General features: G+C 36.1%; 30 non-coding genes across 30 annotated transcripts; 15 read left to right on the forward strand and 15 right to left on the reverse strand.

Annotated features, from left to right (window-relative positions):
* Positions 1-122: 122 nt before the first annotated feature.
* TRNAM-CAU (transfer RNA methionine (anticodon CAU)) lies at positions 123-195 on the reverse strand. Its single transcript has one exon. It is a non-coding gene; the product is annotated as a tRNA-Met (tRNA).
* Positions 196-312: 117 nt separating this feature from the next.
* On the forward strand, positions 313-384 carry TRNAE-UUC (transfer RNA glutamic acid (anticodon UUC)). Its single transcript has one exon. It is a non-coding gene; the product is annotated as a tRNA-Glu (tRNA).
* Positions 385-1,628: 1,244 nt separating this feature from the next.
* On the reverse strand, positions 1,629-1,701 carry TRNAM-CAU (transfer RNA methionine (anticodon CAU)). Its single transcript has one exon. It is a non-coding gene; the product is annotated as a tRNA-Met (tRNA).
* Positions 1,702-1,818: 117 nt separating this feature from the next.
* TRNAE-UUC (transfer RNA glutamic acid (anticodon UUC)) lies at positions 1,819-1,890 on the forward strand. Its single transcript has one exon. It is a non-coding gene; the product is annotated as a tRNA-Glu (tRNA).
* Positions 1,891-3,143: 1,253 nt separating this feature from the next.
* On the reverse strand, positions 3,144-3,216 carry TRNAM-CAU (transfer RNA methionine (anticodon CAU)). Its single transcript has one exon. It is a non-coding gene; the product is annotated as a tRNA-Met (tRNA).
* Positions 3,217-3,333: 117 nt separating this feature from the next.
* TRNAE-UUC (transfer RNA glutamic acid (anticodon UUC)) lies at positions 3,334-3,405 on the forward strand. Its single transcript has one exon. It is a non-coding gene; the product is annotated as a tRNA-Glu (tRNA).
* Positions 3,406-4,308: 903 nt separating this feature from the next.
* Positions 4,309-4,381, reverse strand: TRNAM-CAU (transfer RNA methionine (anticodon CAU)). Its single transcript has one exon. It is a non-coding gene; the product is annotated as a tRNA-Met (tRNA).
* Positions 4,382-4,498: 117 nt separating this feature from the next.
* Positions 4,499-4,570, forward strand: TRNAE-UUC (transfer RNA glutamic acid (anticodon UUC)). Its single transcript has one exon. It is a non-coding gene; the product is annotated as a tRNA-Glu (tRNA).
* Positions 4,571-5,473: 903 nt separating this feature from the next.
* TRNAM-CAU (transfer RNA methionine (anticodon CAU)) lies at positions 5,474-5,546 on the reverse strand. Its single transcript has one exon. It is a non-coding gene; the product is annotated as a tRNA-Met (tRNA).
* Positions 5,547-5,663: 117 nt separating this feature from the next.
* On the forward strand, positions 5,664-5,735 carry TRNAE-UUC (transfer RNA glutamic acid (anticodon UUC)). The gene has a single exon. It is a non-coding gene; the product is annotated as a tRNA-Glu (tRNA).
* A 903-nt stretch (positions 5,736-6,638) lies between these two features.
* Positions 6,639-6,711, reverse strand: TRNAM-CAU (transfer RNA methionine (anticodon CAU)). The gene has a single exon. It is a non-coding gene; the product is annotated as a tRNA-Met (tRNA).
* Positions 6,712-6,828: 117 nt separating this feature from the next.
* TRNAE-UUC (transfer RNA glutamic acid (anticodon UUC)) lies at positions 6,829-6,900 on the forward strand. The gene has a single exon. It is a non-coding gene; the product is annotated as a tRNA-Glu (tRNA).
* Positions 6,901-7,803: 903 nt separating this feature from the next.
* Positions 7,804-7,876, reverse strand: TRNAM-CAU (transfer RNA methionine (anticodon CAU)). The gene has a single exon. It is a non-coding gene; the product is annotated as a tRNA-Met (tRNA).
* Positions 7,877-7,993: 117 nt separating this feature from the next.
* TRNAE-UUC (transfer RNA glutamic acid (anticodon UUC)) lies at positions 7,994-8,065 on the forward strand. Its single transcript has one exon. It is a non-coding gene; the product is annotated as a tRNA-Glu (tRNA).
* Positions 8,066-9,318: 1,253 nt separating this feature from the next.
* TRNAM-CAU (transfer RNA methionine (anticodon CAU)) lies at positions 9,319-9,391 on the reverse strand. Its single transcript has one exon. It is a non-coding gene; the product is annotated as a tRNA-Met (tRNA).
* Positions 9,392-9,508: 117 nt separating this feature from the next.
* Positions 9,509-9,580, forward strand: TRNAE-UUC (transfer RNA glutamic acid (anticodon UUC)). The gene has a single exon. It is a non-coding gene; the product is annotated as a tRNA-Glu (tRNA).
* A 903-nt stretch (positions 9,581-10,483) lies between these two features.
* On the reverse strand, positions 10,484-10,556 carry TRNAM-CAU (transfer RNA methionine (anticodon CAU)). The gene has a single exon. It is a non-coding gene; the product is annotated as a tRNA-Met (tRNA).
* Positions 10,557-10,673: 117 nt separating this feature from the next.
* TRNAE-UUC (transfer RNA glutamic acid (anticodon UUC)) lies at positions 10,674-10,745 on the forward strand. The gene has a single exon. It is a non-coding gene; the product is annotated as a tRNA-Glu (tRNA).
* A 1,253-nt stretch (positions 10,746-11,998) lies between these two features.
* TRNAM-CAU (transfer RNA methionine (anticodon CAU)) lies at positions 11,999-12,071 on the reverse strand. The gene has a single exon. It is a non-coding gene; the product is annotated as a tRNA-Met (tRNA).
* A 117-nt stretch (positions 12,072-12,188) lies between these two features.
* TRNAE-UUC (transfer RNA glutamic acid (anticodon UUC)) lies at positions 12,189-12,260 on the forward strand. Its single transcript has one exon. It is a non-coding gene; the product is annotated as a tRNA-Glu (tRNA).
* Positions 12,261-13,513: 1,253 nt separating this feature from the next.
* On the reverse strand, positions 13,514-13,586 carry TRNAM-CAU (transfer RNA methionine (anticodon CAU)). Its single transcript has one exon. It is a non-coding gene; the product is annotated as a tRNA-Met (tRNA).
* Positions 13,587-13,703: 117 nt separating this feature from the next.
* On the forward strand, positions 13,704-13,775 carry TRNAE-UUC (transfer RNA glutamic acid (anticodon UUC)). Its single transcript has one exon. It is a non-coding gene; the product is annotated as a tRNA-Glu (tRNA).
* Positions 13,776-14,678: 903 nt separating this feature from the next.
* TRNAM-CAU (transfer RNA methionine (anticodon CAU)) lies at positions 14,679-14,751 on the reverse strand. The gene has a single exon. It is a non-coding gene; the product is annotated as a tRNA-Met (tRNA).
* A 117-nt stretch (positions 14,752-14,868) lies between these two features.
* Positions 14,869-14,940, forward strand: TRNAE-UUC (transfer RNA glutamic acid (anticodon UUC)). Its single transcript has one exon. It is a non-coding gene; the product is annotated as a tRNA-Glu (tRNA).
* Positions 14,941-15,843: 903 nt separating this feature from the next.
* On the reverse strand, positions 15,844-15,916 carry TRNAM-CAU (transfer RNA methionine (anticodon CAU)). The gene has a single exon. It is a non-coding gene; the product is annotated as a tRNA-Met (tRNA).
* A 117-nt stretch (positions 15,917-16,033) lies between these two features.
* TRNAE-UUC (transfer RNA glutamic acid (anticodon UUC)) lies at positions 16,034-16,105 on the forward strand. Its single transcript has one exon. It is a non-coding gene; the product is annotated as a tRNA-Glu (tRNA).
* A 1,253-nt stretch (positions 16,106-17,358) lies between these two features.
* TRNAM-CAU (transfer RNA methionine (anticodon CAU)) lies at positions 17,359-17,431 on the reverse strand. The gene has a single exon. It is a non-coding gene; the product is annotated as a tRNA-Met (tRNA).
* Positions 17,432-17,548: 117 nt separating this feature from the next.
* Positions 17,549-17,620, forward strand: TRNAE-UUC (transfer RNA glutamic acid (anticodon UUC)). The gene has a single exon. It is a non-coding gene; the product is annotated as a tRNA-Glu (tRNA).
* A 903-nt stretch (positions 17,621-18,523) lies between these two features.
* Positions 18,524-18,596, reverse strand: TRNAM-CAU (transfer RNA methionine (anticodon CAU)). The gene has a single exon. It is a non-coding gene; the product is annotated as a tRNA-Met (tRNA).
* A 117-nt stretch (positions 18,597-18,713) lies between these two features.
* Positions 18,714-18,785, forward strand: TRNAE-UUC (transfer RNA glutamic acid (anticodon UUC)). The gene has a single exon. It is a non-coding gene; the product is annotated as a tRNA-Glu (tRNA).
* The last annotated feature ends 196 nt before the right edge of the window (positions 18,786-18,981 follow it).

Raw genomic sequence — 18,981 nt, forward strand, 5'->3', positions numbered from 1 at the left:
AAAAAAGCAGAATACTCCACTCAACAAGAAAGGTAAAATTTGAATGCAGTCAAGTTTGTTAGACAAAGTGCTGCATCTCTTAGATTGCAATGCCATGCTCTCAAAACAAACATCAATAAAAATGCCCTGTGTGAGGATTGAACTCACGACCTTCAGATTATGAGACTGACGCGCTACCTACTGCGCTAACAAGGCTCCTGCCTTATTTACTTCATTTTTGAAATGGTGGGATTATTTTTGTTTAACAAAATAATGTCAGTGAAATGTTTTTTTTTATATTATATGAAACAGTGAAGGACGCAATCGACATCTTCCCATATGGTCTAGCGGTTAGGATTCCTGGTTTTCACCCAGGCGGCCCGGGTTCGACTCCCGGTATGGGAATACAACCCTATTTCTGTTTTAAGACAGATTCAAAAACAGAGGACCAAAAGATAATAATTGCAGCCAAGTGTTTCCTTCTGTCTGATTGGTACCTGATGTGGTCCCAATTGCACATGTGTGTTGCTTCTTCCAGTTATGACAATATTTATGCCATTATCATTTGTCTTTAACTGAAGACAGGTAAAATTTAAGATGTCCTGAATCTTTGTGAGAAATGGAATTGTGGCTCTTTGATTGCATTGCAAAGCTCTGAGGGAATAAAATCACAAAGAAGACTAGAACAATGCCTTGTGCTCCACTTTCTTCTGTATTGATTCCAATTCTGAGAAATAAATTATCACAATTCCCACTATTCTTGCTCTGAAATCATTCAGAAATAAACAAAAGATTGAGGGCACATGTCATCTTAGAAACAGAAAACTCCACCAATTCTTAGAGGAAAAATTTCCAAATGTTCTATCAATATTGTAAGTAACAGAATAGAGGCTTGGAGATTGCAATGTACCTCTATCAGGGCAAAAAGCATGAAACACAAAATAAAAAATTGTTGTAAATGTGATAAGTGATTTGAACACACCTTTGCCATTAATTAAGGTCTAAAATCCATTGGCGGTAAGATTTCTGAGGACAAAGTTTTGACTATGACCATGAAAAATGATTTCTATTAACTATTTTATATAAATAGGGTCCATCTTGGACAAATTATTTGATATCTTTTCTGATATTGCTGGTCTGAAATCTATTAGTGGTCACGTGAGTTATGAAAGCTTATTTTGAAAAAAAAAAAACAGAATACTCCACTCAACAAGAAAGGTAAAATTTGAATGCAGTCAAGTTTGTTAGACAAAGTGCTGCATCTCTTATGGAGCGTACACACGGTCAGATTTGTCAGACTTGTCAGATGAACGACTGAACGACTAAACGATTTGAACGATTTGACCAAAGTTTTGAACGATTTGAACGATTTGAACGATTGAACGATTTTTGACTGCATTAAAATGAATGGAATCGTCCAAGTCTGACTGCAAACCCATCAGATGTCAGATATCGTTATCTGACAAACGGGAACGCGCATCGTTGATCGTCCATCGTTCAGGCATGTCAGATATGAACGATTTTCCTTCAGATATGAACGACTGAACGATTTTTAAATCGTTATCGTCCATATCTGAAGAAAAAATCTGATCGTGTGTATGCACCATTAGATTGCAATGCCATGCTCTCAAAACAAACATCAATAAAAATGCCCTGTGTGAGGATTGAACTCACGACCTTCAGATTATGAGACTGACGCGCTACCTACTGCGCTAACAAGGCTCCTGCCTTATTTACTTCATTTTTGAAATGGTGGGATTATTTTTGTTTAACAAAATAATGTCAGTGAAATGTTTTTTTTTATATTATATGAAACAGTGAAGGACGCAATCGACATCTTCCCATATGGTCTAGCGGTTAGGATTCCTGGTTTTCACCCAGGCGGCCCGGGTTCGACTCCCGGTATGGGAATACAACCTTATTGCTGTTTTAAGACAGATTCAAAAACAGAGGACCAAAAGATAATAATTGCAGCCAAGTGTTTCCTTCTGTCTGATTGGTACCTGATGTGGTCCCAATTGCACATGTGTGTTGCTTCTTCCAGTTATGACAATATTTATGCCATTATCATTTGTCTTTAACTGAAGACAGGTAAAATTTAAGATGTCCTGAATCTTTGTGAGAAATGGAATTGTGGCTCTTTGATTGCATTGCAAAGCTCTGAGGGAATAAAATCACAAAGAAGACTAGAACAATGCCTTGTGCTCCACTTTCTTCTGTATTGATTCCAATTCTGAGAAATAAATTATCACAATTCCCACTATTCTTGCTCTGAAATCATTCAGAAATAAACAAAAGATTGAGGGCACATGTCATCTTAGAAACAGAAAACTCCACCAATTCTTAGAGGAAAAATTTCCAAATGTTCTATCAATATTGTAAGTAACAGAATAGAGGCTTGGAGATTGCAATGTACCTCTATCAGGGCAAAAAGCATGAAACACAAAATAAAAAATTGTTGTAAATGTGATAAGTGATTTGAACACACCTTTGCCATTAATTAAGGTCTAAAATCCATTGGCGGTAAGATTTCTGAGGACAAAGTTTTGACTATGACCATGAAAAATGATTTCTATTAACTATTTTATATAAATAGGGTCCATCTTGGACAAATTATTTGATATCTTTTCTGATATTGCTGGTCTGAAATCTATTAGTGGTCACGTGAGTTATGAAAGCTTATTTTGAAAAAAAAAAAACAGAATACTCCACTCAACAAGAAAGGTAAAATTTGAATGCAGTCAAGTTTGTTAGACAAAGTGCTGCATCTCTTATGGAGCGTACACACGGTCAGATTTGTCAGACTTGTCAGATTTGTCAGATGAACGACTGAACGACTAAACGATTTGAACGATTTGACCAAAGTTTTGAACGATTTGAACGATTTGAACGATTGAACGATTTTTGACTGCATTAAAATGAATGGAATCGTCCAAGTCTGACTGCAAACCCATCAGATGTCAGATATCGTTATCTGACAAACGGGAACGCGCATCGTTGATCGTCCATCGTTCAGGCATGTCAGATATGAACGATTTTCCTTCAGATATGAACGACTGAACGATTTTTAAATCGTTATCGTCCATATCTGAAGAAAAAATCTGATCGTGTGTATGCACCATTAGATTGCAATGCCATGCTCTCAAAACAAACATCAATAAAAATGCCCTGTGTGAGGATTGAACTCACGACCTTCAGATTATGAGACTGACGCGCTACCTACTGCGCTAACAAGGCTCCTGCCTTATTTACTTCATTTTTGAAATGGTGGGATTATTTTTGTTTAACAAAATAATGTCAGTGAAATGTTTTTTTTTATATTATATGAAACAGTGAAGGACGCAATCGACATCTTCCCATATGGTCTAGCGGTTAGGATTCCTGGTTTTCACCCAGGTGGCCCGGGTTCGACTCCCGGTATGGGAATACAACCTTATTGCTGTTTTAAGACAGATTCAAAAACAGAGGACCAAAAGATAATAATTGCAGCCAAGTGTTTCCTTCTGTCTGATTGGTACCTGATGTGGTCCCAATTGCACATGTGTGTTGCTTCTTCCAGTTATGACAATATTTATGCCATTATCATTTGTCTTTAACTGAAGACAGGTAAAATTTAAGATGTCCTGAATCTTTGTGAGAAATGGAATTGTGGCTCTTTGATTGCATTGCAAAGCTCTGAGGGAATAAAATCACAAAGAAGACTAGAACAATGCCTTGTGCTCCACTTTCTTCTGTATTGATTCCAATTCTGAGAAATAAATTATCACAATTCCCACTATTCTTGCTCTGAAATCATTCAGAAATAAACAAAAGATTGAGGGCACATGTCATCTTAGAAACAGAAAACTCCACCAATTCTTAGAGGAAAAATTTCCAAATGTTCTATCAATATTGTAAGTAACAGAATAGAGGCTTGGAGATTGCAATGTACCTCTATCAGGGCAAAAAGCATGAAACACAAAATAAAAAATTGTTGTAAATGTGATAAGTGATTTGAACACACCTTTGCCATTAATTAAGGTCTAAAATCCATTGGCGGTAAGATTTCTGAGGACAAAGTTTTGACTATGACCATGAAAAATGATTTCTATTAACTATTTTATATAAATAGGGTCCATCTTGGACAAATTATTTGATATCTTTTCTGATATTGCTGGTCTGAAATCTATTAGTGGTCACGTGAGTTATGAAAGCTTATTTTGAAAAAAAAAAAGCAGAATACTCCACTCAACAAGAAAGGTAAAATTTGAATGCAGTCAAGTTTGTTAGACAAAGTGCTGCATCTCTTAGATTGCAATGCCATGCTCTCAAAACAAACATCAATAAAAATGCCCTGTGTGAGGATTGAACTCACGACCTTCAGATTATGAGACTGACGCGCTACCTACTGCGCTAACAAGGCTCCTGCCTTATTTACTTCATTTTTGAAATGGTGGGATTATTTTTGTTTAACAAAATAATGTCAGTGAAATGTTTTTTTTTATATTATATGAAACAGTGAAGGACGCAATCGACATCTTCCCATATGGTCTAGCGGTTAGGATTCCTGGTTTTCACCCAGGCGGCCCGGGTTCGACTCCCGGTATGGGAATACAACCTTATTGCTGTTTTAAGACAGATTCAAAAACAGAGGACCAAAAGATAATAATTGCAGCCAAGTGTTTCCTTCTGTCTGATTGGTACCTGATGTGGTCCCAATTGCACATGTGTGTTGCTTCTTCCAGTTATGACAATATTTATGCCATTATCATTTGTCTTTAACTGAAGACAGGTAAAATTTAAGATGTCCTGAATCTTTGTGAGAAATGGAATTGTGGCTCTTTGATTGCATTGCAAAGCTCTGAGGGAATAAAATCACAAAGAAGACTAGAACAATGCCTTGTGCTCCACTTTCTTCTGTATTGATTCCAATTCTGAGAAATAAATTATCACAATTCCCACTATTCTTGCTCTGAAATCATTCAGAAATAAACAAAAGATTGAGGGCACATGTCATCTTAGAAACAGAAAACTCCACCAATTCTTAGAGGAAAAATTTCCAAATGTTCTATCAATATTGTAAGTAACAGAATAGAGGCTTGGAGATTGCAATGTACCTCTATCAGGGCAAAAAGCATGAAACACAAAATAAAAAATTGTTGTAAATGTGATAAGTGATTTGAACACACCTTTGCCATTAATTAAGGTCTAAAATCCATTGGCGGTAAGATTTCTGAGGACAAAGTTTTGACTATGACCATGAAAAATGATTTCTATTAACTATTTTATATAAATAGGGTCCATCTTGGACAAATTATTTGATATCTTTTCTGATATTGCTGGTCTGAAATCTATTAGTGGTCACGTGAGTTATGAAAGCTTATTTTGAAAAAAAAAAAGCAGAATACTCCACTCAACAAGAAAGGTAAAATTTGAATGCAGTCAAGTTTGTTAGACAAAGTGCTGCATCTCTTAGATTGCAATGCCATGCTCTCAAAACAAACATCAATAAAAATGCCCTGTGTGAGGATTGAACTCACGACCTTCAGATTATGAGACTGACGCGCTACCTACTGCGCTAACAAGGCTCCTGCCTTATTTACTTCATTTTTGAAATGGTGGGATTATTTTTGTTTAACAAAATAATGTCAGTGAAATGTTTTTTTTTATATTATATGAAACAGTGAAGGACGCAATCGACATCTTCCCATATGGTCTAGCGGTTAGGATTCCTGGTTTTCACCCAGGCGGCCCGGGTTCGACTCCCGGTATGGGAATACAACCCTATTTCTGTTTTAAGACAGATTCAAAAACAGAGGACCAAAAGATAATAATTGCAGCCAAGTGTTTCCTTCTGTCTGATTGGTACCTGATGTGGTCCCAATTGCACATGTGTGTTGCTTCTTCCAGTTATGACAATATTTATGCCATTATCATTTGTCTTTAACTGAAGACAGGTAAAATTTAAGATGTCCTGAATCTTTGTGAGAAATGGAATTGTGGCTCTTTGATTGCATTGCAAAGCTCTGAGGGAATAAAATCACAAAGAAGACTAGAACAATGCCTTGTGCTCCACTTTCTTCTGTATTGATTCCAATTCTGAGAAATAAATTATCACAATTCCCACTATTCTTGCTCTGAAATCATTCAGAAATAAACAAAAGATTGAGGGCACATGTCATCTTAGAAACAGAAAACTCCACCAATTCTTAGAGGAAAAATTTCCAAATGTTCTATCAATATTGTAAGTAACAGAATAGAGGCTTGGAGATTGCAATGTACCTCTATCAGGGCAAAAAGCATGAAACACAAAATAAAAAATTGTTGTAAATGTGATAAGTGATTTGAACACACCTTTGCCATTAATTAAGGTCTAAAATCCATTGGCGGTAAGATTTCTGAGGACAAAGTTTTGACTATGACCATGAAAAATGATTTCTATTAACTATTTTATATAAATAGGGTCCATCTTGGACAAATTATTTGATATCTTTTCTGATATTGCTGGTCTGAAATCTATTAGTGGTCACGTGAGTTATGAAAGCTTATTTTGAAAAAAAAAAAGCAGAATACTCCACTCAACAAGAAAGGTAAAATTTGAATGCAGTCAAGTTTGTTAGACAAAGTGCTGCATCTCTTAGATTGCAATGCCATGCTCTCAAAACAAACATCAATAAAAATGCCCTGTGTGAGGATTGAACTCACGACCTTCAGATTATGAGACTGACGCGCTACCTACTGCGCTAACAAGGCTCCTGCCTTATTTACTTCATTTTTGAAATGGTGGGATTATTTTTGTTTAACAAAATAATGTCAGTGAAATGTTTTTTTTTATATTATATGAAACAGTGAAGGACGCAATCGACATCTTCCCATATGGTCTAGCGGTTAGGATTCCTGGTTTTCACCCAGGCGGCCCGGGTTCGACTCCCGGTATGGGAATACAACCTTATTGCTGTTTTAAGACAGATTAAAAAACAGAGGACCAAAAGATAATAATTGCAGCCAAGTGTTTCCTTCTGTCTGATTGGTACCTGATGTGGTCCCAATTGCACATGTGTGTTGCTTCTTCCAGTTATGACAATATTTATGCCATTATCATTTGTCTTTAACTGAAGACAGGTAAAATTTAAGATGTCCTGAATCTTTGTGAGAAATGGAATTGTGGCTCTTTGATTGCATTGCAAAGCTCTGAGGGAATAAAATCACAAAGAAGACTAGAACAATGCCTTGTGCTCCACTTTCTTCTGTATTGATTCCAATTCTGAGAAATAAATTATCACAATTCCCACTATTCTTGCTCTGAAATCATTCAGAAATAAACAAAAGATTGAGGGCACATGTCATCTTAGAAACAGAAAACTCCACCAATTCTTAGAGGAAAAATTTCCAAATGTTCTATCAATATTGTAAGTAACAGAATAGAGGCTTGGAGATTGCAATGTACCTCTATCAGGGCAAAAAGCATGAAACACAAAATAAAAAATTGTTGTAAATGTGATAAGTGATTTGAACACACCTTTGCCATTAATTAAGGTCTAAAATCCATTGGCGGTAAGATTTCTGAGGACAAAGTTTTGACTATGACCATGAAAAATGATTTCTATTAACTATTTTATATAAATAGGGTCCATCTTGGACAAATTATTTGATATCTTTTCTGATATTGCTGGTCTGAAATCTATTAGTGGTCACGTGAGTTATGAAAGCTTATTTTGAAAAAAAAAAAGCAGAATACTCCACTCAACAAGAAAGGTAAAATTTGAATGCAGTCAAGTTTGTTAGACAAAGTGCTGCATCTCTTAGATTGCAATGCCATGCTCTCAAAACAAACATCAATAAAAATGCCCTGTGTGAGGATTGAACTCACGACCTTCAGATTATGAGACTGACGCGCTACCTACTGTGCTAACAAGGCTCCTGCCTTATTTACTTCATTTTTGAAATGGTGGGATTATTTTTGTTTAACAAAATAATGTCAGTGAAATGTTTTTTTTTATATTATATGAAACAGTGAAGGACGCAATCGACATCTTCCCATATGGTCTAGCGGTTAGGATTCCTGGTTTTCACCCAGGCGGCCCGGGTTCGACTCCCGGTATGGGAATACAACCCTATTTCTGTTTTAAGACAGATTCAAAAACAGAGGACCAAAAGATAATAATTGCAGCCAAGTGTTTCCTTCTGTCTGATTGGTACCTGATGTGGTCCCAATTGCACATGTGTGTTGCTTCTTCCAGTTATGACAATATTTATGCCATTATCATTTGTCTTTAACTGAAGACAGGTAAAATTTAAGATGTCCTGAATCTTTGTGAGAAATGGAATTGTGGCTCTTTGATTGCATTGCAAAGCTCTGAGGGAATAAAATCACAAAGAAGACTAGAACAATGCCTTGTGCTCCACTTTCTTCTGTATTGATTCCAATTCTGAGAAATAAATTATCACAATTCCCACTATTCTTGCTCTGAAATCATTCAGAAATAAACAAAAGATTGAGGGCACATGTCATCTTAGAAACAGAAAACTCCACCAATTCTTAGAGGAAAAATTTCCAAATGTTCTATCAATATTGTAAGTAACAGAATAGAGGCTTGGAGATTGCAATGTACCTCTATCAGGGCAAAAAGCATGAAACACAAAATAAAAAATTGTTGTAAATGTGATAAGTGATTTGAACACACCTTTGCCATTAATTAAGGTCTAAAATCCATTGGCGGTAAGATTTCTGAGGACAAAGTTTTGACTATGACCATGAAAAATGATTTCTATTAACTATTTTATATAAATAGGGTCCATCTTGGACAAATTATTTGATATCTTTTCTGATATTGCTGGTCTGAAATCTATTAGTGGTCACGTGAGTTATGAAAGCTTATTTTGAAAAAAAAAAAACAGAATACTCCACTCAACAAGAAAGGTAAAATTTGAATGCAGTCAAGTTTGTTAGACAAAGTGCTGCATCTCTTATGGAGCGTACACACGGTCAGATTTGTCAGACTTGTCAGATTTGTCAGATGAACGACTGAACGACTAAACGATTTGAACGATTTGACCAAAGTTTTGAACGATTTGAACGATTTGAACGATTGAACGATTTTTGACTGCATTAAAATGAATGGAATCGTCCAAGTCTGACTGCAAACCCATCAGATGTCAGATATCGTTATCTGACAAACGGGAACGCGCATCGTTGATCGTCCATCGTTCAGGCATGTCAGATATGAACGATTTTCCTTCAGATATGAACGACTGAACGATTTTTAAATCGTTATCGTCCATATCTGAAGAAAAAATCTGATCGTGTGTATGCACCATTAGATTGCAATGCCATGCTCTCAAAACAAACATCAATAAAAATGCCCTGTGTGAGGATTGAACTCACGACCTTCAGATTATGAGACTGACGCGCTACCTACTGTGCTAACAAGGCTCCTGCCTTATTTACTTCATTTTTGAAATGGTGGGATTATTTTTGTTTAACAAAATAATGTCAGTGAAATGTTTTTTTTTATATTATATGAAACAGTGAAGGACACAATCGACATCTTCCCATATGGTCTAGCGGTTAGGATTCCTGGTTTTCACCCAGGCGGCCCGGGTTCGACTCCCGGTATGGGAATACAACCTTATTGCTGTTTTAAGACAGATTCAAAAACAGAGGACCAAAAGATAATAATTGCAGCCAAGTGTTTCCTTCTGTCTGATTGGTACCTGATGTGGTCCCAATTGCACATGTGTGTTGCTTCTTCCAGTTATGACAATATTTATGCCATTATCATTTGTCTTTAACTGAAGACAGGTAAAATTTAAGATGTCCTGAATCTTTGTGAGAAATGGAATTGTGGCTCTTTGATTGCATTGCAAAGCTCTGAGGGAATAAAATCACAAAGAAGACTAGAACAATGCCTTGTGCTCCACTTTCTTCTGTATTGATTCCAATTCTGAGAAATAAATTATCACAATTCCCACTATTCTTGCTCTGAAATCATTCAGAAATAAACAAAAGATTGAGGGCACATGTCATCTTAGAAACAGAAAACTCCACCAATTCTTAGAGGAAAAATTTCCAAATGTTCTATCAATATTGTAAGTAACAGAATAGAGGCTTGGAGATTGCAATGTACCTCTATCAGGGCAAAAAGCATGAAACACAAAATAAAAAATTGTTGTAAATGTGATAAGTGATTTGAACACACCTTTGCCATTAATTAAGGTCTAAAATCCATTGGCGGTAAGATTTCTGAGGACAAAGTTTTGACTATGACCATGAAAAATGATTTCTATTAACTATTTTATATAAATAGGGTCCATCTTGGACAAATTATTTGATATCTTTTCTGATATTGCTGGTCTGAAATCTATTAGTGGTCACGTGAGTTATGAAAGCTTATTTTGAAAAAAAAAAAGCAGAATACTCCACTCAACAAGAAAGGTAAAATTTGAATGCAGTCAAGTTTGTTAGACAAAGTGCTGCATCTCTTAGATTGCAATGCCATGCTCTCAAAACAAACATCAATAAAAATGCCCTGTGTGAGGATTGAACTCACGACCTTCAGATTATGAGACTGACGCGCTACCTACTGTGCTAACAAGGCTCCTGCCTTATTTACTTCATTTTTGAAATGGTGGGATTATTTTTGTTTAACAAAATAATGTCAGTGAAATGTTTTTTTTTATATTATATGAAACAGTGAAGGACGCAATCGACATCTTCCCATATGGTCTAGCGGTTAGGATTCCTGGTTTTCACCCAGGCGGCCCGGGTTCGACTCCCGGTATGGGAATACAACCCTATTTCTGTTTTAAGACAGATTCAAAAACAGAGGACCAAAAGATAATAATTGCAGCCAAGTGTTTCCTTCTGTCTGATTGGTACCTGATGTGGTCCCAATTGCACATGTGTGTTGCTTCTTCCAGTTATGACAATATTTATGCCATTATCATTTGTCTTTAACTGAAGACAGGTAAAATTTAAGATGTCCTGAATCTTTGTGAGAAATGGAATTGTGGCTCTTTGATTGCATTGCAAAGCTCTGAGGGAATAAAATCACAAAGAAGACTAGAACAATGCCTTGTGCTCCACTTTCTTCTGTATTGATTCCAATTCTGAGAAATAAATTATCACAATTCCCACTATTCTTGCTCTGAAATCATTCAGAAATAAACAAAAGATTGAGGGCACATGTCATCTTAGAAACAGAAAACTCCACCAATTCTTAGAGGAAAAATTTCCAAATGTTCTATCAATATTGTAAGTAACAGAATAGAGGCTTGGAGATTGCAATGTACCTCTATCAGGGCAAAAAGCATGAAACACAAAATAAAAAATTGTTGTAAATGTGATAAGTGATTTGAACACACCTTTGCCATTAATTAAGGTCTAAAATCCATTGGCGGTAAGATTTCTGAGGACAAAGTTTTGACTATGACCATGAAAAATGATTTCTATTAACTATTTTATATAAATAGGGTCCATCTTGGACAAATTATTTGATATCTTTTCTGATATTGCTGGTCTGAAATCTATTAGTGGTCACGTGAGTTATGAAAGCTTATTTTGAAAAAAAAAAAACAGAATACTCCACTCAACAAGAAAGGTAAAATTTGAATGCAGTCAAGTTTGTTAGACAAAGTGCTGCATCTCTTATGGAGCGTACACACGGTCAGATTTGTCAGACTTGTCAGATTTGTCAGATGAACGACTGAACGACTAAACGATTTGAACGATTTGACCAAAGTTTTGAACGATTTGAACGATTTGAACGATTGAACGATTTTTGACTGCATTAAAATGAATGGAATCGTCCAAGTCTGACTGCAAACCCATCAGATGTCAGATATCGTTATCTGACAAACGGGAACGCGCATCGTTGATCGTCCATCGTTCAGGCATGTCAGATATGAACGATTTTCCTTCAGATATGAACGACTGAACGATTTTTAAATCGTTATCGTCCATATCTGAAGAAAAAATCTGATCGTGTGTATGCACCATTAGATTGCAATGCCATGCTCTCAAAACAAACATCAATAAAAATGCCCTGTGTGAGGATTGAACTCACGACCTTCAGATTATGAGACTGACGCGCTACCTACTGCGCTAACAAGGCTCCTGCCTTATTTACTTCATTTTTGAAATGGTGGGATTATTTTTGTTTAACAAAATAATGTCAGTGAAATGTTTTTTTTTATATTATATGAAACAGTGAAGGACGCAATCGACATCTTCCCATATGGTCTAGCGGTTAGGATTCCTGGTTTTCACCCAGGCGGCCCGGGTTCGACTCCCGGTATGGGAATACAACCTTATTGCTGTTTTAAGACAGATTCAAAAACAGAGGACCAAAAGATAATAATTGCAGCCAAGTGTTTCCTTCTGTCTGATTGGTACCTGATGTGGTCCCAATTGCACATGTGTGTTGCTTCTTCCAGTTATGACAATATTTATGCCATTATCATTTGTCTTTAACTGAAGACAGGTAAAATTTAAGATGTCCTGAATCTTTGTGAGAAATGGAATTGTGGCTCTTTGATTGCATTGCAAAGCTCTGAGGGAATAAAATCACAAAGAAGACTAGAACAATGCCTTGTGCTCCACTTTCTTCTGTATTGATTCCAATTCTGAGAAATAAATTATCACAATTCCCACTATTCTTGCTCTGAAATCATTCAGAAATAAACAAAAGATTGAGGGCACATGTCATCTTAGAAACAGAAAACTCCACCAATTCTTAGAGGAAAAATTTCCAAATGTTCTATCAATATTGTAAGTAACAGAATAGAGGCTTGGAGATTGCAATGTACCTCTATCAGGGCAAAAAGCATGAAACACAAAATAAAAAATTGTTGTAAATGTGATAAGTGATTTGAACACACCTTTGCCATTAATTAAGGTCTAAAATCCATTGGCGGTAAGATTTCTGAGGACAAAGTTTTGACTATGACCATGAAAAATGATTTCTATTAACTATTTTATATAAATAGGGTCCATCTTGGACAAATTATTTGATATCTTTTCTGATATTGCTGGTCTGAAATCTATTAGTGGTCACGTGAGTTATGAAAGCTTATTTTGAAAAAAAAAAAACAGAATACTCCACTCAACAAGAAAGGTAAAATTTGAATGCAGTCAAGTTTGTTAGACAAAGTGCTGCATCTCTTATGGAGCGTACACACGGTCAGATTTGTCAGACTTGTCAGATTTGTCAGATGAACGACTGAACGACTAAACGATTTGAACGATTTGACCAAAGTTTTGAACGATTTGAACGATTTGAACGATTGAACGATTTTTGACTGCATTAAAATGAATGGAATCGTCCAAGTCTGACTGCAAACCCATCAGATGTCAGATATCGTTATCTGACAAACGGGAACGCGCATCGTTGATCGTCCATCGTTCAGGCATGTCAGATATGAACGATTTTCCTTCAGATATGAACGACTGAACGATTTTTAAATCGTTATCGTCCATATCTGAAGAAAAAATCTGATCGTGTGTATGCACCATTAGATTGCAATGCCATGCTCTCAAAACAAACATCAATAAAAATGCCCTGTGTGAGGATTGAACTCACGACCTTCAGATTATGAGACTGACGCGCTACCTACTGCGCTAACAAGGCTCCTGCCTTATTTACTTCATTTTTGAAATGGTGGGATTATTTTTGTTTAACAAAATAATGTCAGTGAAATGTTTTTTTTTATATTATATGAAACAGTGAAGGACGCAATCGACATCTTCCCATATGGTCTAGCGGTTAGGATTCCTGGTTTTCACCCAGGCGGCCCGGGTTCGACTCCCGGTATGGGAATACAACCTTATTGCTGTTTTAAGACAGATTCAAAAACAGAGGACCAAAAGATAATAATTGCAGCCAAGTGTTTCCTTCTGTCTGATTGGTACCTGATGTGGTCCCAATTGCACATGTGTGTTGCTTCTTCCAGTTATGACAATATTTATGCCATTATCATTTGTCTTTAACTGAAGACAGGTAAAATTTAAGATGTCCTGAATCTTTGTGAGAAATGGAATTGTGGCTCTTTGATTGCATTGCAAAGCTCTGAGGGAATAAAATCACAAAGAAGACTAGAACAATGCCTTGTGCTCCACTTTCTTCTGTATTGATTCCAATTCTGAGAAATAAATTATCACAATTCCCACTATTCTTGCTCTGAAATCATTCAGAAATAAACAAAAGATTGAGGGCACATGTCATCTTAGAAACAGAAAACTCCACCAATTCTTAGAGGAAAAATTTCCAAATGTTCTATCAATATTGTAAGTAACAGAATAGAGGCTTGGAGATTGCAATGTACCTCTATCAGGGCAAAAAGCATGAACCACAAAATAAAAAATTGTTGTAAATGTGATAAGTGATTTGAACACACCTTTGCCATTAATTAAGGTCTAAAATCCATTGGCGGTAAGATTTCTGAGGACAAAGTTTTGACTATGACCATGAAAAATGATTTCTATTAACTATTTTATATAAATAGGGTCCATCTTGGACAAATTATTTGATATCTTTTCTGATATTGCTGGTCTGAAATCTATTAGTGGTCACGTGAGTTATGAAAGCTTATTTTGAAAAAAAAAAAGCAGAATACTCCACTCAACAAGAAAGGTAAAATTTGAATGCAGTCAAGTTTGTTAGACAAAGTGCTGCATCTCTTAGATTGCAATGCCATGCTCTCAAAACAAACATCAATAAAAATGCCCTGTGTGAGGATTGAACTCACGACCTTCAGATTATGAGACTGACGCGCTACCTACTGTGCTAACAAGGCTCCTGCCTTATTTACTTCATTTTTGAAATGGTGGGATTATTTTTGTTTAACAAAATAATGTCAGTGAAATGTTTTTTTTTATATTATATGAAACAGTGAAGGACGCAATCGACATCTTCCCATATGGTCTAGCGGTTAGGATTCCTGGTTTTCACCCAGGCGGCCCGGGTTCGACTCCCGGTATGGGAATACAACCTTATTGCTGTTTTAAGACAGATTCAAAAACAGAGGACCAAAAGATAATAATTGCAGCCAAGTGTTTCCTTCTGTCTGATTGGTACCTGATGTGGTCCCAATTGCACATGTGTGTTGCTTCTTCCAGTTATGACAATATTTATGCCATTATCATTTGTCTTTAACTGAAGACAGGTAAAATTTAAGATGTCCTGAATCTTTGTGAGAAATGGAATTGTGGCTCTTTGATTGCATTGCAAAGCTCTGAGGGAATAAAATCACAAAGAAGACTAGAACAATGCCTTGTGCTCCACTTTCTTCTGTATTGATTCCAATTCTGAGAAATAAATTATCACAATTCCCACTATTCTTGCTCTGAAATCATTCAGAAATAAACAAAAGATTGAGGGCACATGTCATCTTAGAAACAGAAAACTCCACCAATTCTTAGAGGAAAAATTTCCAAATGTTCTATCAATATTGTAAGTAACAGAATAGAGGCTTGGAGATTGCAATGTACCTCTATCAGGGCAAAAAGCATGAAACACAAAATAAAAAATTGTTGTAAATGTGATAAGTGATTTGAACACACCTTTGCCATTAATTAAGGTCTAAAATCCATTGGCGGTAAGATTTCTGAGGACAAAGTTTTGACTATGACCATGAAAAATGATTTCTATTAACTATTTTATATAAATAGGGTCCATCTTGGACAAATTATTTGATATCTTTTCTGATATTGCTGGTCTGAAATCTATTAGTGGTCACGTGAGTTATGAAAGCTTATTTTGAAAAAAAAAAAGCAGAATACTCCACTCAACAAGAAAGGTAAAATTTGAATGCAGTCAAGTTTGTTAGACAAAGTGCTGCATCTCTTAGATTGCAATGCCATGCTCTCAAAACAAACATCAATAAAAATGCCCTGTGTGAGGATTGAACTCACGACCTTCAGATTATGAGACTGATGCGCTACCTACTGCGCTAACAAGGCTCCTGCCTTATTTACTTCATTTTTGAAATGGTGGGATTATTTTTGTTTAACAAAATAATGTCAGTGAAATGTTTTTTTTTATATTATATGAAACAGTGAAGGACGCAATCGACATCTTCCCATATGGTCTAGCGGTTAGGATTCCTGGTTTTCACCCAGGCGGCCCGGGTTCGACTCCCGGTATGGGAATACAACCCTATTTCTGTTTTAAGACAGATTCAAAAACAGAGGACCAAAAGATAATAATTGCAGCCAAGTGTTTCCTTCTGTCTGATTGGTACCTGATGTGGTCCCAATTGCACATGTGTGTTGCTTCTTCCAGTTATGACAATATTTATGCCATTATCATTTGTCTTTAACTGAAGACAGGTAAAATTTAAGATGTCCTGAATCTTTGTGAGAAATGGAATTGTGGCTCTTTGATTGCATTGCAAAGCTCTGAGGGAATAAAATCACAAAGAAGACTAGAACAATGCCTTGTGCTCCACTTTCTTCTGTATTGATTCCAATTCTGAGAAATAAATTATCACAATTCCCACTATTCTTGCTCTGAAATCATTCAGAAATAAACAAAAGATTGAGGGCACATGTCATCTTAGAAACAGAAAACTCCACCAATTCTTAGAGGAAAAATTTCCAAATGTTCTATCAATATTGTAAGTAACAGAATAGAGGCTTGGAGATTGCAATGTACCTCTATCAGGGCAAAAAGCATGAAACACAAAATAAAAAATTGTTGTAAATGTGATAAGTGATTTGAACACACCTTTGCCATTAATTAAGGTCTAAAATCCATTGGCGGTAAGATTTCTGAGGACAAAGTTTTGACTATGACCATGAAAAATGATTTCTATTAACTATTTTATATAAATAGGGTCCATCTTGGACAAATTATTTGATATCTTTTCTGATATTGCTGGTCTGAAATCTATTAGTGGTCACGTGAGTTATGAAAGCTTATTTTGAAAAAAAAAAAACAGAATACTCCACTCAACAAGAAAGGTAAAATTTGAATGCAGTCAAGTTTGTTAGACAAAGTGCTGCATCTCTTATGGAGCGTACACACGGTCAGATTTGTCAGACTTGTCAGATTTGTCAGATGAACGACTGAACGACTAAACGATTTGAACGATTTGACCAAAGTTTTGAACGATTTGAACGATTTGAACGATTGAACGATTTTTGACTGCATTAAAATGAATGGAATCGTCCAAGTCTGACTGCAAACCCATCAGATGTCAGATATCGTTATCTGACAAACGGGAACGCGCATCGTTGATCGTCCATCGTTCAGGCATGTCAGATATGAACGATTTTCCTTCAGATATGAACGACTGAACGATTTTTAAATCGTTATCGTCCATATCTGAAGAAAAAATCTGATCGTGTGTATGCACCATTAGATTGCAATGCCATGCTCTCAAAACAAACATCAATAAAAATGCCCTGTGTGAGGATTGAACTCACGACCTTCAGATTATGAGACTGACGCGCTACCTACTGCGCTAACAAGGCTCCTGCCTTATTTACTTCATTTTTGAAATGGTGGGATTATTTTTGTTTAACAAAATAATGTCAGTGAAATGTTTTTTTTTATATTATATGAAACAGTGAAGGACGCAATCGACATCTTCCCATATGGTCTAGCGGTTAGGATTCCTGGTTTTCACCCAGGCGGCCCGGGTTCGACTCCCGGTATGGGAATACAACCTTATTGCTGTTTTAAGACAGATTCAAAAACAGAGGACCAAAAGATAATAATTGCAGCCAAGTGTTTCCTTCTGTCTGATTGGTACCTGATGTGGTCCCAATTGCACATGTGTGTTGCTTCTTCCAGTTATGACAATATTTATGCCATTATCATTTGTCTTTAACTGAAGACAGGTAAAATTTAAGATGTCCTGAATCTTTGTGAGAAATGGAATTGTGGCTCTTTGATTGCATTGCAAAGCTCTGAGGGAATAAAATCACAAAGAAGACTAGAACAATGCCTTGTGCTCCACTTTCTTCTGTATTGATTCCAATTCTGAGAAATAAATTATCACAATTCCCACTATTCTTGCTCTGAAATCATTCAGAAATAAACAAAAGATTGAGGGCACATGTCATCTTAGAAACAGAAAACTCCACCAATTCTTAGAGGAAAAATTTCCAAATGTTCTATCAATATTGTAAGTAACAGAATAGAGGCTTGGAGATTGCAATGTACCTCTATCAGGGCAAAAAGCATGAAACACAAAATAAAAAATTGTTGTAAATGTGATAAGTGATTTGAACACACCTTTGCCATTAATTAAGGTCTAAAATCCATTGGCGGTAAGATTTCTGAGGACAAAGTTTTGACTATGACCATGAAAAATGATTTCTATTAACTATTTTATATAAATAGGGTCCATCTTGGACAAATTATTTGATATCTTTTCTGATATTGCTGGTCTGAAATCTATTAGTGGTCACGTGAGTTATGAAAGCTTATTTTGAAAAAAAAAAAGCAGAATACTCCACTCAACAAGAAAGGTAAAATTTGAATGCAGTCAAGTTTGTTAGACAAAGTGCTGCATCTCTTAGATTGCAATGCCATGCTCTCAAAACAAACATCAATAAAAATGCCCTGTGTGAGGATTGAACTCACGACCTTCAGATTATGAGACTGACGCGCTACCTACTGCGCTAACAAGGCTCCTGCCTTATTTACTTCATTTTTGAAATGGTGGGATTATTTTTGTTTAACAAAATAATGTCAGTGAAATGTTTTTTTTTATATTATATGAAACAGTGAAGGACGCAATCGACATCTTCCCATATGGTCTAGCGGTTAGGATTCCTGGTTTTCACCCAGGCGGCCCGGGTTCGACTCCCGGTATGGGAATACAACCTTATTGCTGTTTTAAGACAGATTCAAAAACAGAGGACCAAAAGATAATAATTGCAGCCAAGTGTTTCCTTCTGTCTGATTGGTACCTGATGTGGTCCCAATTGCACATGTGTGTTGCTTCTTCCAGTTATGACAATATTTATGCCATTATCATTTGTCTTTAACTGAAGACAGGTAAAATTTAAGATGT

Source organism: Taudactylus pleione, unplaced genomic scaffold (genome assembly GCF_031769625.1).
Source record: "Taudactylus pleione unplaced genomic scaffold, aTauple2 ptg000248l, whole genome shotgun sequence".
Taxonomy (NCBI): domain Eukaryota; kingdom Metazoa; phylum Chordata; class Amphibia; order Anura; family Myobatrachidae; genus Taudactylus; species Taudactylus pleione.